Source organism: Stegodyphus dumicola, chromosome 6 (assembly GCF_044657685.1).
Source record: "Stegodyphus dumicola isolate Sdum_Otavi_A_Nest chromosome 6, ASM4465768v1".
NCBI classification, from domain to species: domain Eukaryota; kingdom Metazoa; phylum Arthropoda; class Arachnida; order Araneae; family Eresidae; genus Stegodyphus; species Stegodyphus dumicola.
The window spans coordinates 2,848,091-2,865,237 of record NC_140773.1 but is presented as its reverse complement, the minus strand read 5'-3'; the positions used below and the strand labels follow the sequence as shown (position 1 = coordinate 2,865,237).

The following is a 17,147-nucleotide window of genomic DNA, read 5'->3' as shown; positions in this document are numbered from 1 at the left end:
CCAGAAGACTGCACGGTGGTGGTCTGTTTGCACGACGCCCTGTACGGTGTGTACCTCTAACGCCTGCCCATCGGAGAAGGCGTTCTCTGTGGTGCCGGGAACACCGGAATTGGAGAGACAATGAATGGGGAAGAGTACTCTTTACAGATGAGAGCAGATTCAGTCTGAGCAGCGATTCTCATCGCATACTCATCTGGAGAGAGCGGGGAAGCCGCAATCATCCCTGGAACATCATTGAAAGGGACAGGTATGGAGGTGGCGGTGTTCTCGTGTGGGGAGGCATCAGGCTTGGTAGCCGTACAGACCTTCACATCTTCGACTCAGGTTCAGTCAACGGGACCCGTTATTGTAACGAGATTCTTCTTCCATATGTGCGTCTTTTTAGAGGCGCTATTGGTCCGCAGTTCCTTTTCATGGACGACAATGCACCATGTCATCGCACAGTAGCTGCCGAACAGCTCTTAGAGAGTGAGGATATTGAACGTATGGATTGGCCGGCACGATCTCCGGATCTCAATCCCATCGAGCATGTATGGGATTTTTCTAGGCAGACGCTTGGCAGCTCGTACCTTACCACCAGTAACGATTCCGGAGCTTCGATTGTCGCTGCAAGACGAATCGGCAGCAATACCTCAACAACTCATTGACACCCTCATTCTCAGCATAGGCAGACGCTGTGAAACCTGCCTAGCAGTCAGGGGAGATCATATCCCCTATTAAAGACCGGATATTTCTTGCTGGACACCCATCACAGTCATGTTTCGGTCTTCAGTCGCATTGCGCTCCATGCTACTTTTTCAATAAAGCTTCTTTTTATCTCTCTGATTTCTCTTTTAGTAAGTGTTGCTTACATTACTCATGTCCTTACGTATTGGGGATCTTACGCTATTAAATGTGTTGATTTGGAAAGCTTTTGTACAAAGTTATATTGAAAAAAACCGTCTCGTCCTTAATTTTTGCACACCAGTGTATTTCATTTCTTTATTTTCCCTGAATGGTTGTTCTAGTATATTTTAGCTTTTCCATGTTTCCTATTTACGTCATTTTTATGTTATATTTAATTTAAAAGTGGAAACGGAGCTTGGCACTTTTAAATGTAAAATTCTTTATAAATTAAATTTTAATCTGTTTAAAAAAATATACTGCTGCCAGACAACAAAAGCAAACAATAAAGGATTAGTTTGGTGATTAGTTTAGGATTAGCACTTGTATGTTTACTTCATTGTGCGATGCAAATAAAGTATTGTAATCGCAAAAAATTTCGTGTATCATATTTCAACAAAAATATACATTCCATCCGCTCTCTAAATCACTTGAAAGGTGCTTTCGAGTGACATCTGTATGTATGGATGGAATAAAGGACTGTTGTTTGCAAAAAGGATTACAAATTCGATTTTAAATGCACTCAGAAAAGACTTTTACTTGACTTTTGTGTGTATTTATGTATTATGTAGATGTGCACCTCCCGTTTTTGCTGGAATCGGCTGCGCCAGTTGTATGTATATATTCTCACTCTGTTACCAGGCTCGGCGAGCATACTTTTTAAATTATTATATATAGGTTAATTGTGCATTTTTTCTTTAAAAGTGATTGAATTATGTGGTTTAATGGTTGTAGAATTATCCACAGTTTAAAACTGGCGAGTTAAGCCTAACGAACCACTATTTTTTTGCATTTGAAATTCAGTAGAATATTGAATTCAGTTTTTGCACCTTCAGTATCTTTTTACCGAGTGGGATCAAAAGTAAACATTCAGTTTTACGCACCGAAAAATGTATCTTCTTGCCGCAGGTCGAATGGCTTTTTTTTTTCATAAAAACTGTAATTTTAATCGTAAAAATTGCTTTTTTACCTGTATTTGGTGTTTATTTTTAGTCCAAAGGGACTTTGACCCTAAAGGATGATTGGTTTCGTTTTGCGATTTTGTGTCTAATCACTATAAACGGTGTATCACTATTCAAATTGTTGCCACCTAATATTATCGCCCAGTATTATAGTTGAAGAAACTAATAATGAAGAATTTGCTTGAATGTATGTATTTTTCTCACAGTGTGATGAAACAAAGGTACCTAGAGCCATCGAGTTTTGAATGACGTAATTCTATTGCGAATATGAGCATCTGGAAGCCCAAATTTGAAACTTGGAATTTTTTTTATTATCGATTTCATGTTTTGCAAAACTTTAACGAATTTTTCATTAACAAACACAGGGATTTCAAAGCGAGCAATGTCAATGTTGTACAGAAAAAAAGGATTTTTATCATCAGCGTTTCAGACTGTGTATCAGAAATTCTAAAGATACGCTCAATTTAAAATTATTTGATGTTATTGCTCTTGAACTGAATTTTATGGTTTAAGTGCGAAGATCATGATATCTAATAAATAAAGTTAACACGCAAAATGTTATAAAAACTCCTCTTTGGAAATAATTTAAAATATGAAACCTTTCAGAATTTCTTTTTATTGATTTTTTTTTCCTCATTTCTATGCAGTACAAAAGAAGCTGGATAATTTACTTTGAACTGCCTGATTGTCTCTTTCTTGTGTTATTGTTCTTTGGAGTAGACTCAGGGCCCGAAAAACTTCGTCATTTGCACCCCTGGCTTCGAAAAACTTCTGAAGTTCTTCTTCACACTGAAAAAGCCATTGAGGACGTTGGGGGCGGCTCAGCTTGAAATTATTCACATTCGTGGCGTTTATCAACGCCGCTTTATTATTTTCTCCGTCTGCCACAATTTGCAGCCACAATATCCTTGGAAGCAGTTGACAACATTTGCGTCAACATACATATAATTTTCAAATTCTTCTCTGTTCATTTCCAAATTCTCCAAGACGTCTATGTCTTCTTCTTTCTTAGTGATTTGTCTCACTTGAGAAATGTCCAAGCCAGCTTTATGGAAGCAATTGGTAATGCATGTTGATGTAACGTTATTTTCCATGCATCGTTCATTAAATGTATCGCTTCGAGTACGTTTACATTAACATTTGAGGATGTTCCTATTTTTTCTCTCCTATCGAGAAGCATCAAAATCATCAGGTGCATCAAGTTTGATGTAAAACTTTTGATGATTCCTTGGTCCATAGGCTGAATAACACTTGAAGAAATCATTAAGAAAAATTGAAACCTGATCACTCTCCAAGATAAAATGAAGCCGCCGTCATGCATGCGCAGGACTTATGACTCTTCATTAACCTTCGGTTGACTTCGGAATGTTAAAGAAATTTTTCCAAGAAAGGATTAGCTGACCTGAAGAAGTGGAACTCAATAAAAGTTGTATGAATCACAAAACTATTGCTAACTATAACCGAATTTGCTCGTTAAAAGCGACCAGTGTTTTCGATTGTACCAACCAAGTATTTTCGATTTATTCCTTAAATCCGGATTCTCGTTAAATCAGGGCTCGTTATAAGCGAGTTGTACTGTATTTGTTTTCTTACAGCATATTTCAGTTCAAAAGTTTTATTTCTGAAAAAAAAAAAATTACATTTCCGTCAATGATTATGTATACTCAATATTTGGCATTTTCTGTCAATCTCGTAATTCAGTACAAAGTCCGTAATCCAGATGTCCATTATCCGGAATGATCTATAATCCGGACCTCAAAGCCACAAACTTACGCATGCGCGTTTGATGCGCGCGTCCGCTACGCATGCGCGTAAAGCTAGTAAAGTGTTTACACATGAGTTCTTCCGATAGTGATGAAAGTGACAGAGAGGTTATTATTGAAAACGAAAAAATTTCGATTGACAAGTTAGTCGGTATTCTCGACACAGCAATTACAGGATTTGAACAGTGGAACTTTGTAACTGAACAAGAAATTAGGTCTGTTTATAGAAGAGAGAATTCGAGAGAAAGTATTAGCACAAAAAACGAAGCAACTTAAACAAGTTACATTGAAAGAAATGTTTAATAAAATAAACAAATAAATATTAAGCTTTTTTTTTTTTTGTAAATTTTGATGCCCTTTAGATCATAGTTGTTCTTTATTTCATAAATTACGGTTTCATATTTTTAATTGTATAAGTTCTGCATGCCATCTTACCAGATTTAAATTGATGATCTATAATCCGGAAAAAACCCTAATCTGGAATTGCCGAAGTCCCGACGAGTCCGGATTACGGACTTTGTACTGTAATTATTTTCCTCAATCCACTGGAACAACTGTAAAGCAGTCAATATTATACAATTAAAACAATCGTCTTTGTATACTGTAAGTCTCAGCTCTGCTAAATTCTTTTAATACTTGATACTGATTCGTTTAGAAAACTTAGAACAAAGTAATTCTGCAGAACGCAATATTAAGGAAACAAATATTTCACTTTAAAATATCTAATTCCTCTTTTTGGAACTTGTATCTATGTTGTAAACGTATTCTACAAAGGCTCTCAATTTGACATATTTAAATATATATTTCCCAAGTCATATATAGTATATAGTCATTTAAATATATATTTTCCAAGTCATATATAGTAATATATATTCCAAGTCATACATAGTATATATTATCAAGTCATATATAGTATATAGTCAAGTCATATATTGTCATATCAGTCATATAAGTTTCCTAAAAGGTTTAGCCAGTGTATTTAAAAAATATTAATATTTCTTGGTTATATTCATTTTGTTTCGTTCTGATGAAATTAGAAGATGAAGGCGAAATTTATTTCTTAAAAACTTAAATTTAAATTTAATGTCACTAAGAGGATTAATGCTAATAAAAGAAATTACATCTTTATTTAAGGTTACTTGTACTACCGTAAAATTGGTTTGGCTTCTCCAATATCATCTCCAACAGCGCTCCAGGTAAAGTGTGCATTTCTATAACTAATTATCATGATAATTTTATTATTCATAAGAAAGAAAGTATTATACCTGTTGGTGAACCAGCTAGTTCATTAAAATTATTACATTTGGTTTATTTGATTATGGCAAAGCACTCGAGGGCTATCTGCCTAAGGAGAGGGATGCCTTCATGGAAGCCTTTCTAAAGGAAACTGGCTCGTATACACGTTACACATGGGAAAAATCAGGAAAACGCCCATGCAGCCAGCATGTTCTCCAGGATTCAAATCCAGAACCAAACTACCAGTGTTCAGCGATTTTACCACTATGCTGCTGGTGAGCCTAATTTAAAGTATTAGATCTACGGCAAATGCTATAATCTGTCACTTTAAAATAATCAGTCCAAAGTGGTTGCCAGCCCTCTCCATTTGCGATAGTAACGCGTGTCGTCCTAACCACACATCATTTATTTCCCCTCCTCGTTTGAGATTGAAGTTTATATTAGTCTTCATTTGCACGCTTTATGTGAAAAAGTGATGGAAAGAGTGTGAAAGTGGAGGGAAAAGAATTAGGCGGCTTTCATCATCTGCTGCAGCTGTCGTTTCCACGGTTATGAGGCAAATCCAGAGGCGGAAAATAACCTATTTTAAAGTAATAGACAGTAGTGGCGCTCGCCGTGATATTTTGCACTAAACCTAACACTTTTCGTTAGTTAATCTTAAGAAACTAGTTGATATGAGAGGGTTCGCTGTGATTTTACACCCATGCGGAATAAACTGAATTTCGAAATTGAATTTTAGAGTTATTTTTATTTAAAACGAGCAACAATTAACCTCGAATTAATGACTCGAGCAACAATTAACCTCGAATATCATGCATTTACTAACACCTGTGGATTAAGAAAATTCAAGTGTATAGGTTTTTAGTCCAAAGGGATTTGAATCCCAAAGGACTATTAGTTTCGTTTTGGCATTTTGCGTCGGACTCATAAATGTCGGTTCACTTTTCAAACTGTTGCCATAAAATGTTAGAGTCCTGCATTATATTTGAAGAAATTAAATAATGAAAATCTGCGTAAATGTATGTATATTTCTCACATTGTCATAAAATAACGGTACATAGAGTCATCGAATTTTGAATAACGTAATCCTCCAACGAATATGAGCATGTGGAAGACCAAATTTGAAATTTGAAATTTGTTTTATGATCGATTTCCTATTTTTTAAAACTTTGACGAATTTTTGATTAACAAACTCAAGGATTTCAAAGCGAGCAATGGCAACGTTGTGCAGAAAAAACATTTTTATCTCCAGCGCGTGAGTCTCTGTATCGGAAATTCTAAAGATATGCTCGTTTTAAAACTATTTTGCGATATTGCTGTTGCACTGGATCTTATGGTTTAAATGCGAGGAACATGATAGTTAATAAATAAAGGTAACACACAAAATGTTAAAAAAACGTCCCTTTGGACGTAATTTAAAATCTGAAACATTTCAGTTTTTTTTTTTTTTTTTTTTTTTTTTTTTTAAATTTTATTGAGCTGAGAAGGACTGAAAGTGTTACAATGACTCTAGCGTCTTTTCTTATTTCATAGCTTGCATTCTTTTGATTTTTTAAGTGTAAGATTCAGAATACATATTGTGTATGATCTGATTATATCCATTGTTTAAAAGTTATATGTGAATAAATGGAATACATTCGTTGTGAATAAGGTAATTTTATAACGCTGAGTATTTCTTGTGTAGACAGTACATTCAGTGGCGTAAATAAGGGTATGCAAAGAGTGCCGTCGCATAGGGGCCCGAAGGTTTAAGGGGCCCTTGAATGTTCTGCTGAACTACATTCACATGATTAAACTTTAAAAAATGCGCATTCTTTTATAAATAATATGATCAAGGGCAAGGTGCCCCCATAAAAGTTGAATTCAATATTTATGTCATACCAAAATGTCGGGTATCATATTTCAACGGAAATATCCATTTTGACCGTTCTCAAATCCATTTCTACGGTTTGCTTTCGTGACATCTGTACGTACGGACAGAATAAAGGGCTCTTCCTTTAAAAAAGGATTATAAAATGCGCTTAAAACGGATTCAAAAGGGATTTTTCATGACATTTGTACGTTCGCGTATATGTGCATACGTATGTGTACAGTGAGACAGAGATATATATCTCGCATAACTCTAACTTGTATATGGAGTGCTATAATAGCTAGTTGTGCACTTCACTTTTTATTGCAATTGGCAGAATATATATCCACCCCCTTACCAGTCTTAAAAGTACTGTAAATTTAATAAGGGGCCCAAAAATGTTTTCGCATAGGGGCCCAAGAGTTCTAGTTACGCCACTGAGTACATTTAAGAGTGAGCAGTTATTAAAGGTGAAATTTAACACTAAATGTATACGAATGCAAATTAGTAAAATTCACTTTGAATAAAATTCTGCATTGGCTATTATTATAGAACATCTTTTTCATATAGACTGTCATAAAAAGTGCTGACTTCTATTTACATAATTGGTGTAAATATTTTTTCTCATACGCATAGTTTTATGTAAAGATTGCATTTGGGCTCAGATGTTTATCATAGATTTCTTTCTTCATCTTATTTGCCACTTATTAAGTAATATTTTACATCGATATTTTATTATTATAGAACATCTTTTTCATATAGACTTTTATTTACATATAATTGGTGTAAATATTTTTTCTCAACGCATAGTTTTAGGTAGAAATTGCATTTGGGCTCAAATGTTTATCATAGATTTCTTTCTTCATCTTATTTACCGCTTACTAAGTAATATTTCACATCGATACTTTTGCGAAGTATCCAACATGTGTTTGTATTTATTTCAACCAGGTAGTGAAATCTTCATAATTTCCTATATTTGATCTAACTTCGCAATGAAATGTTTCAGAAGCAATCGACGATGCTTTAATTATTTTATTTTGTACAGAAAATTGCGTGGCAAAGTATTTTCAACTATCTTGCTTAAATCTTAAAGCACGCAAAAGATCATGGGACATGACAGAAATATTGCTGGATAAGCATCCACAGATCGCAATAACAGATCGCAATAAACTATTTCCTCGATCAAATGACTTGTGTGCATTGATTGCAAACAGGAAACAACAGCAACGTTTCTGTACGCTTAAATTAACGTAACATCTTTTTCGTGTAGACTACAATAAAAAGTGCTGAGCTTCTAATAACATATATAATTGGCGTAAATATTTTTCTCATATGCATAGTGTTATGTGTTATGTAAAGATAGCGTTTCGGCTCAGATGTTTATCACATATTTATTTCTTCCTCTTATTTACCACTTATTACACTCTAAATTCGAAAGAGTCCTATCCGATTCTAAAGGAGTGATATCCCACCTCCCTCTAATGCCAAAATGGCACCAACCTCGAAGGAGCGATATTTCACTCTAGTAAAAAGCGGTCCCTTTTCACACAAAAACAGGAGTGACCCTTTCTTCGTTCGCTCTTCTTCGATAGTCAGATATCGCCCGATATTCGGGTGAAACCACACACATTACAAGGAGTTATAATAATAGTCTGCTCACTCCTTGATGGTGCGATTTTTATATAATTATTTTATAGGCAAACTGAAAATTGGTATTTGCTATGTAAACTTTATAGCTGATGTATTGTTTTAGATATCTGGTTAAAATATTATCTCTTGAAAAAAATATTTTACACTACTTTTTAACATGCTATTGTGATTTTAATTATCTGATATATACATCTGTTTTAGATTTGCTACCTATGTACTTACTTAAACATTTATTGGCGATGAGATTTCTTTCGAGATCTAACGAAATATACATATAAAAAAAATTACATCCATATTAAAATATTGGAAATTCGGTGTAGTTAACATTCTGAAATACTTAACACTATCACTTTCTCACAGTTTCTGTAAAATATATTTTATTTTACAGAAACATGGCTTTTGCCTTTATGTGTAGTAAGCAATAAAAATAAGAACGTCAATGCAACTTATATATAAAAACTGGAATAGCAAGATATTCGCAATGAAAAACTTAACTTTTGAATAAAAAATAAGGTTTTTCAGGTACTTAAAACTTTGAATAAATATTTCAGATATTTTCAAAATTTGATTTGAGAAATCAAAAAATTCTTAGTTTCATAAAAGAAATTTAAAAAAAAATCATTTTAGATGAATCATATATATATATATATATATATATATAGTGATATACATTCTAAATTTTGTATACATATTTTAATTTAAAAAAGCAAATTATGCTTATTCACAAGATTTGGGCACGTAATCATGTAAATTGTAAGCTAAATTTTCCATTAAATAATCATTCTAGTTGGAAAAGTAATTTATTAAAAATAGTTCTTGATAAATTTTATAATGAAAATTTGAATGTGTTAGAACAGCTGATCATATATATATATGTGTCAGTAAACCTGTATCATAATCTGATAGATTTAACTTCTTAAAATGCTACTTATAAGTGACTATATTAATACAATTTGTGAATTGATGTTACTAGTAGTTTGTCTACTTGAGCATAATATGCATAAAAAATCGAATAATAAATTTTAATATACATTGAAGTAAGAAACAAATGCGAATTTAATTTCCCTTACATGAAAACTATTCAGCTTTATTTTTAATGTATGAGATTCAGAAAATAAGTAACCATAAAATACTCTCATGCTATTGTTTTTAGCTTCATATATTGCACAAAATATTGCAAAAGAAATGTTTCTATTTCTTATTACATAATTATGAAGAGCTTAAAATTAATTATTACCCCAAATTATGAATAAAGTCTAAAATCTTCAGTTAGCTTGTTACGCTTTCTATTTTTGAAAAGTTATATGCATACAAATTCCTATACATTAATCATTACAGGTGAATAAATGCTTACATATACTTTTAGACTATAACTTATTTTTATATATGCTAATTCCAAGTCTCATTTGGGAAAAATAAAGTAAATTTTAAAATGAAATAATATGGATTATAGCTCACATGTGTAAGCTAAAAATTCATTTTTCATAATTCTGCTGAAATTTATTATGTATTTCATTTATTGATTAAATCCGAATAGGAATCATTACCATAACTGCAGAATTATAATAATTTCAATGAACAAAGTATTTTAAATATAAGTGAAAACAAGCATTGCATGAAAAACTCTTTATTAGGAAATATATGTACATATATATACATATATAAAAATGGAAAATATGACACTAAAATGACATTAAAAATATGAAATGTAATGCATGTACAAAATGCAATAAATTCAGACTCGAACATGTATTTAAAGAGTCCACACAAGCTCTAGGAGTGCTGACATTATACAAAAGGCTTGCCACAAAATTATAAAAATTTGTTGATGTATGTGCATATTGAAGCTAAATACAAAATTAGTTTTAAATAGAATGTCAAATGCCTTCATGGCATGATTTGGGCATGCTTTTAAGTGATTTACTGCTTTAATATAGAATGAACTTGTAATGCACACTATAATGGGCTGTTTATTCTGAGCTGGTCCAAGAGATTCCATGTCTTCCATTCCCTGAAAATAAATTTCTTTATTAAGAATACATCCATTACCTATCTATTAGGAGAAGTCAAATACCAATGAGCCATACTAGAAAGTTTATCTTTCCAATTAAAAAATATCGCCAGAAAATTTTTCTTCTTTCAAAAATAAGTAATTCCTAGTAATTTTATTCACATAGAGGTCTTTTGCTTTTAGTTTCTGTAAAAATGCAGTATAAATACATATAGGAATATGTAAATGTTATATTGATGCAAATATAAAATAGGATAGTCTATCTGTGCGTTGCTTCTTAATGAAAAATGTAATAAAAATAATGTACATAAAAATGTAAAAAGAACAAACTATATGGAGAATTAGTCTGTCTTTTCCTTATGAAAACAAGTATCATCCCTTCATAATAAACTATTGTTGTTCATAATAAACTATTGTTATTGTAAAGATGTTTGTTCTTGATTTCGTGATCGCTATAGTCTGGCTGGAAGTGTATCTTTTGAATTTCACCTTGAAGCAATTTTTCCATCACTTTACAAGTTAAAAAAAAAAAAAAAAAAAAAAAAATCTATGTTCACTGTATATACATGCATATATATGATTAGTGTCATGCTTTAGATTTAGATCATATAAAGGCATCACACATATTACAAACCATCTTACTCTCTCGAAATATTTGCTAGTATGTAGGTGACATTCAAATCAATGCAATTCCAATTCTACAGAAATTAGCTAAATGACCATGCATCATCTGTGGGTACAATAGTCGAAAGCAGCCTGAGAAGATGAATTTTAGCCACATGAGGCCAAATACATTCACTGCTGTAAAATGGCTCATTTTAATATAATCTGCCCTCTTAAAATGAAAGTTAGTGCAAAGCATATCAAAATTCCTCAATACTTACATTTAGCAAATATTAGAAGTGCAGAATTTGGATTTTTTTTTTTTTTTTTTTTTTCTTTCAAATAACAACCTGATGCTAAAATACTTGCTTTGCCTTTACCCTACAAAAATAAAAATAAAAGTATATATAAAAGACATATACTGGATAAAAATTGCATGTGAAATGTAATAATTAATTGAAACTATATAAATATCACACATGAACCTTTCAAGATAGAATATGTAGCAAATTTCAAAGTATATGCAGCTCAGCTCACTTACATATAGTATCAATAGCTTATTTACATATACATACACTGCAAACTAAAAATATTATCCTATGAAAAGAATTTTATAGCTAAGCATATGAAATTATTTTTTATGCATAGACTTATGCCAAATATTTACTCATTAATAATGAATAAAACCTTTTTCCCTCTTTCTTTCCAATAATTTTAGCTGAGCAAAAGTTCTGTGAGCAAAACTAATGCTTTTAGGTCATCTATCTATCTATCTATCTATATATATATATATATATATATATATATATACACACGTTTATTACATAATGACTACAAAACTATCATTAAAAAGGCCTTTGGCACTAGAGGCACATGCATTTACCGCTTATCTTTAAGAGCCAGAAGGAAAAAACTATAAGCCATTTAAGAATAAAGACCAATGTGAGTAATAGATGCAAAATTACTTTACTCTAGGTAATTAAAAAGTAAACAAAGAAAAGTTTTAAAGTATTCTATCATTTATAATCCTAATTAAATTCTATCATCTATAATCCTAGTTGAATTTTTAAAGATTTTTACCACTGAAATCAGCAATACTTGGTACCAGAAGATCAGGGCGTTTTGTTTCCACATATTTCAAAATTCTTGGGACGTAAAAAGATGAAAACTTTTTTAAATGTCTATCATTAGAAATTGTTTCAGTTTCTATACAATTTCTTACATGGCAATCTATACAATTTCTTACATTCAATTGTTTTTATGACTGAAACATACTGAAATGTTTCTTTTACAATTTTGGTTTCAAATTGACCTGTTTTTGTATTCAGAGCTTGATCCAATCTACTGCCAAGCATAATTTCGACAGCTTCGATAAAATTCTGACAGCTTTTCAAAGCCTTTATTTGTCCTTTAGTTGCTGACATGCCATCAAAAATCTGCCTAATGGGAAGAATGCCTCCGTGGAGGTCTTTCTAAGGCAAACTGGTTCGTATACACGTTACACATGGAGAAAACCACAAAAAAGTCCATGCAGCCAGCTTCTTCATGCGATTCAAACTCTGGACCGAACTACCAGTGCTCAGCGACTTTGCCGCTGGTGGGTAATATTCAGGGGATGTGCATTAATGTTCGGAGAAAAAGCATGATATTAAGCATTTGTAAGTAAACAGCCTGTTAAACATGGTATTTAGGGCATATAAATTAAAATGAGCGCAGGGGCGTAGCTAGAGGAGGGCAAGGGGCATCTGTCCCCGGGCGCAGGATCCAAAGGGCGCCAAACTGATGTTACGGCATTTTAGAATTAAATGTTTTCTATCCTTGGGAAGTAGTAGGGGGCGCGAAATCTTCAGTTGTCCCTGGGCGCTGAAAACCCTAGGTACGATTCTGAATGAGCAGCAAGAAATATAATATTAAGCATACGTAAGTAAAATTTACATAAAGTAAATATTAGTTACTGAAATCAATTTGGCCTTCCCCCATTTTCTCAAAATTGTTCCAAAAACTGTTCCGTTAAGAAAATTTTCGGCAACATATTATCTTAGAAGGAAACATTCTTTAAACGCAATTTAATAGTTCTTTGACTGTATCTCAACCATTATGCTTAATTTCATGCCGAGACAAGTACTCGAGTATGCAGTTTTGTAAATTTTCTTTGCAAACACTTTAAAATCACTTTTAGAAAACATAGCACGGAAATCAGACAAAATAATAATAAATTGAGAAAAAATGACACATGCAAATAAATTTTGAACAGCAGCGAAAGAAAGCGAGGAGGCCGCAAGAGAATTCTACCAGCTTTGTGCTTTTGCAGCGTTTACATTTACTGGATTCTTTGCGGTAGTGTTTTCGAAGGCAGGTGGAAGGATGGTAACTTTGAACTTCTGCAGTTCATAAAATTTCAGAATGCAGTTCCAAATACTGATATACATCTGTAAATTTTTTTCATGACTGTTGCGAGAAGAATTTTGCAAAGTACAAATGGATTAAAAAACACCTAAGACTGAGAAATTGTACCATACTGTCTACAAATCAGCTGATAGAATAGTAAATCAAACTTTTAGAATACTATTAATGATTTTGTGTATAAGGAAAACAAACAAAATAGTACTTTACGGTATTAGAATTAATGTTTTATTTCAAAACTAAACCCAGATATTTTGTTTTTATGTATATCATTTTGACATTTTATAGACTTTTTATTGTGCACTGAGTGAGGCAGCAAGAACTCTGGCTACACCTCTAACAGTGTTCACATAACTTAGTTATTGAAAATGTAAACAAGCTGTGTTACCTGAGTCTTTAAATCCTATCTAAACCAGGAAATGAATTCATATGAGTTTATTAAAATCAGGTTACTTACATTTCTTTCCTACTTTAAAGGACTGTGGATAAGAAAAGGTTTATAAGACTTGTTTGATACAACAATAGCTTTTGCTAATGTAAACAATTATATTATTTTGAACATTACTTCATCAGATCCTCACTCATTTTAATATCACTAGGAGAAGATATAATAACTAATTGAAATGAAAAGGCAATAATCTTGAAAAGTAATAAGTAAATGTCATTAGTTTAACTTTCTAACTATTGAGTTGATGTATATGAATTAATCTATGAATCATTTTAGAATTATCGTTTAAATTAGTATATATTTCGACAATTTTGAAAGTATGCCTGACAAGTTTTCTTAGAAGGGGGAAATAAATAAATAAAAATAACCCGTCGAATTAGGTTTTCTCCCGCAATAGAAGGGAGGGGAAGCTGTTTTTTAATTGTGCATTCTATTATCTGTTAATAAAATAAGTTAATTTTTTTAAATATGATAGGCGCTGCCACAAATATAAGGCAATATTGCTTAATTTTCATATTATAAAATAAAAATGCATCAAACATTTAGGTTTTATGGCTTACATATAAAAAGTCGTTTTGTTTCAGTTGAAATAAAAATGTTTAGATATAAACGAATTTTACTATTTAATTAAGTCTGAAAAAAACATGCCTTACATTTTTTAGAAATAAATACTGTTTTTTTTTAATTTTCTTATTTGCATTAAAAGAAATAAACATTTGGTGTACATATTATATATTGGCATATACGTATATTTGTCAGTAAATACATATTTAGCATAAAATAAATACATGTATATAGCATATAAAGTCAACTGAATATCTGGAATTTTCAAAAATCCGGACTAGGTATAGTTTTTAATTTAAAACAGAGTAGAAAATAAAATTACCTTTTAGGACATTAACAGCATCTTCGGGAACTTCTTGCAGTTATAAAAATCTGATAATTTTGAACTATTATGTAACGCCTCCTGAAAAAAGTATTTTATTGTGCTACAGTTTAAAAAAAAGACAAGGGGCAGATAAATTTGACAATTTGCTGTGGCACAAGTATTAGGAATATAGAACCTATGTAGAATGGGACAAGGTACAAAAATTTTATGCTTGGTCTTTGATTGAAAATGAATTCTCATTAAATAGTTATCTGCATGAATTACCTGGAATATTTAATAATACAATAGTTTTTCAGTTTGTCATCAGAAAATCAAAACTTATTATTTTTTTTAAATAGCTGGGTTTTCTTTTAGTCCAAAGGGGCAATTCTCCCAGAAGGACTGTTAATTTCGTTTTGGCATTTTGCATATATTTTGCATTTTGCATATTCCCGATATGTTTCATTTCAAAGGACTGTTAATTTCGTTTTGGCATTTTGCATATATTTTGCATTTTGCATATTCCCGATATGTTTCATTTCAAATTGCTGCCACCAAACATTATATTAAAAGAAATTAAATAATGAAGAATCTGCATGAATGTATGTATGTTTCTCGCATTATAATAAAACAACGGTACCTAGAGCCAACAAAATTTGAATAAGGTAATCTTCCATAGAATATGGGCATGTGGAAGCCCTAATTTGAATTTGAAATTGGTTTTATTATTTGCTTTATTATTTAATATTTTGTAATACTTCAACGAATTTTTTATTAACAAAGTAAACGATTTCAAAGCGAGCAATGGCAAGACTGTACGAGTAAAATATATATATATATATATATATATATATCTCCAGCTCGCGAGACTCTGTATTGGAAATTCTAAAGATATGTTCATTTTAAAATTATTTTGCGATATTGCTGTTGAATGTTTTTATGGTTTAAGTGCGAAGAACGTGATATTTAATAAATAAAGGTAACACACAAAATGTTAAAAAAATGCCCCTTTGGACGTAATTTAAAATCTGAAGCTTTCAGTCTTTTTTAAAGAATGCAAGATTTTTTTTAAATCGTAAACGGAAAGCCGTCTTAGCAGCTTTATTGGTCTCCCGGACTTTTGAATGTTCAAGAGGCCTTAGTTACACCTACACTCTCGAGAATAACAACATATTTGCAAAAATATAAGTTTTAGAATGCTGATATGACCCAAGTAGTGGAATATTTTGGAAAAATTCAGCTTTGCAACAGTAAGTGAATTTTATTGTCGCAAACTATAAGCAGAATTTATAAAAAATGAAAGTTAAAAATCTATTAAAAACTACTAGAAGCTGAAAACGATATGAGTTCAATAGGAAATTCAGTAAAGTATACGGTTTTTATTTCTTCCAATACTACCAAATAATTTACACACTTGTGTTATAAAAAAAATCAAAACTTTAGTATGCATTTTTTTTTTCCACCGCTGTTCTTCCTATTTGAAATAGGAATGCATGCAAAACTAAATTTAAATAATTAAATTCGATAGCTTTGTGTAAATTGTTCAAAAATAAAAATAATGTTAAGAATTATTTACAAAAAGTACCATCCATACGTACAGCTTTCATTGTGTTAGCAGTACATAATAAATAAAACTACGTTACAGCATTACACTCTTAAAGCAAATTTACAGACACCTAAAAAAAAAGAGCAAACTAACTATAATTTATAATAATTAAGATATTTATATTAAGAAATAATTGTATATATATTTTAAAAGCGAACTTACTTTTGGCAAAGGAGCTGTATCCATTGTTACGACTGTCCTCGCTTGAAATGGCGCTTAGCCAAAGAACAAACTTGTTTGGTCAGTCTGGGTGGACGATGACAAGACAGGGGGTCGTCCTGCTCCTTCAATTCACTCCCTTCCCCAAGGTTATTATTGCAAGTGGGAAACATGTTCTGCTACCAAGACAGTAAATTTGCGTTGTTTGACACGCAACGGAGCGAAAACTGCTGTCACCCTCCAAATCCCACTCTGCGAGATTTAGAGTGTATGTATAAAAAACACTAAAATTTCCTATTGTAAGGATAAACCCTTTGTATATGTGATTACGGCAAAACCCCTAGGGCTATATGCATAAGGGAAGGAATGGTTTCGTGGAAAACATTTTAAGGGAAACTGGCTGGTAAATACGTTACACATGAGGGAAACCACGGAAACGCCCAATGCGACCTGGCCGTACGCGGGAGTCGAACCTCGAAGCAAACTACCAACGAGTGACTTTACCGCTCGGCCGGTGATGGGCAGATAAGTATAAACTGAAACGAGTCAAGTCCAAGATGAAGCCGAAGGTAGTTTGAGAATATAAAAACTTGTTGTTGTTACTTATTCTCACTTGTCTGATAGTAACACCAGCCCAAGCCCAAAAATTCCTCGTGGCAAAGTTGGTTGGTTGGTTGATTTTTTAAATGGCACAAAACCTCGAGGGT

General features: G+C 32.1%; 1 long non-coding RNA gene across 2 annotated transcripts; it reads right to left on the bottom strand.

Moving 5' to 3' along the window:
• Positions 1-9,959: 9,959 nt before the first annotated feature.
• LOC146996647 (uncharacterized) lies at positions 9,960-16,576 on the bottom strand. 2 transcript variants are annotated; one of them, XR_015041444.1, is made up of 4 exons: positions 16,444-16,576; positions 14,694-14,774; positions 11,238-11,337; positions 9,960-10,353 (listed from the first exon to the last, which is right to left on the bottom strand). It is a non-coding gene; the product is annotated as an uncharacterized LOC146996647 (long non-coding RNA). The 2 variants fall into 2 exon arrangements; XR_015041443.1 differs by lacking the exon at positions 9,960-10,353 and having other exon boundaries at positions 10,574-11,337.
• Positions 16,577-17,147: the final 571 nt, after the last annotated feature.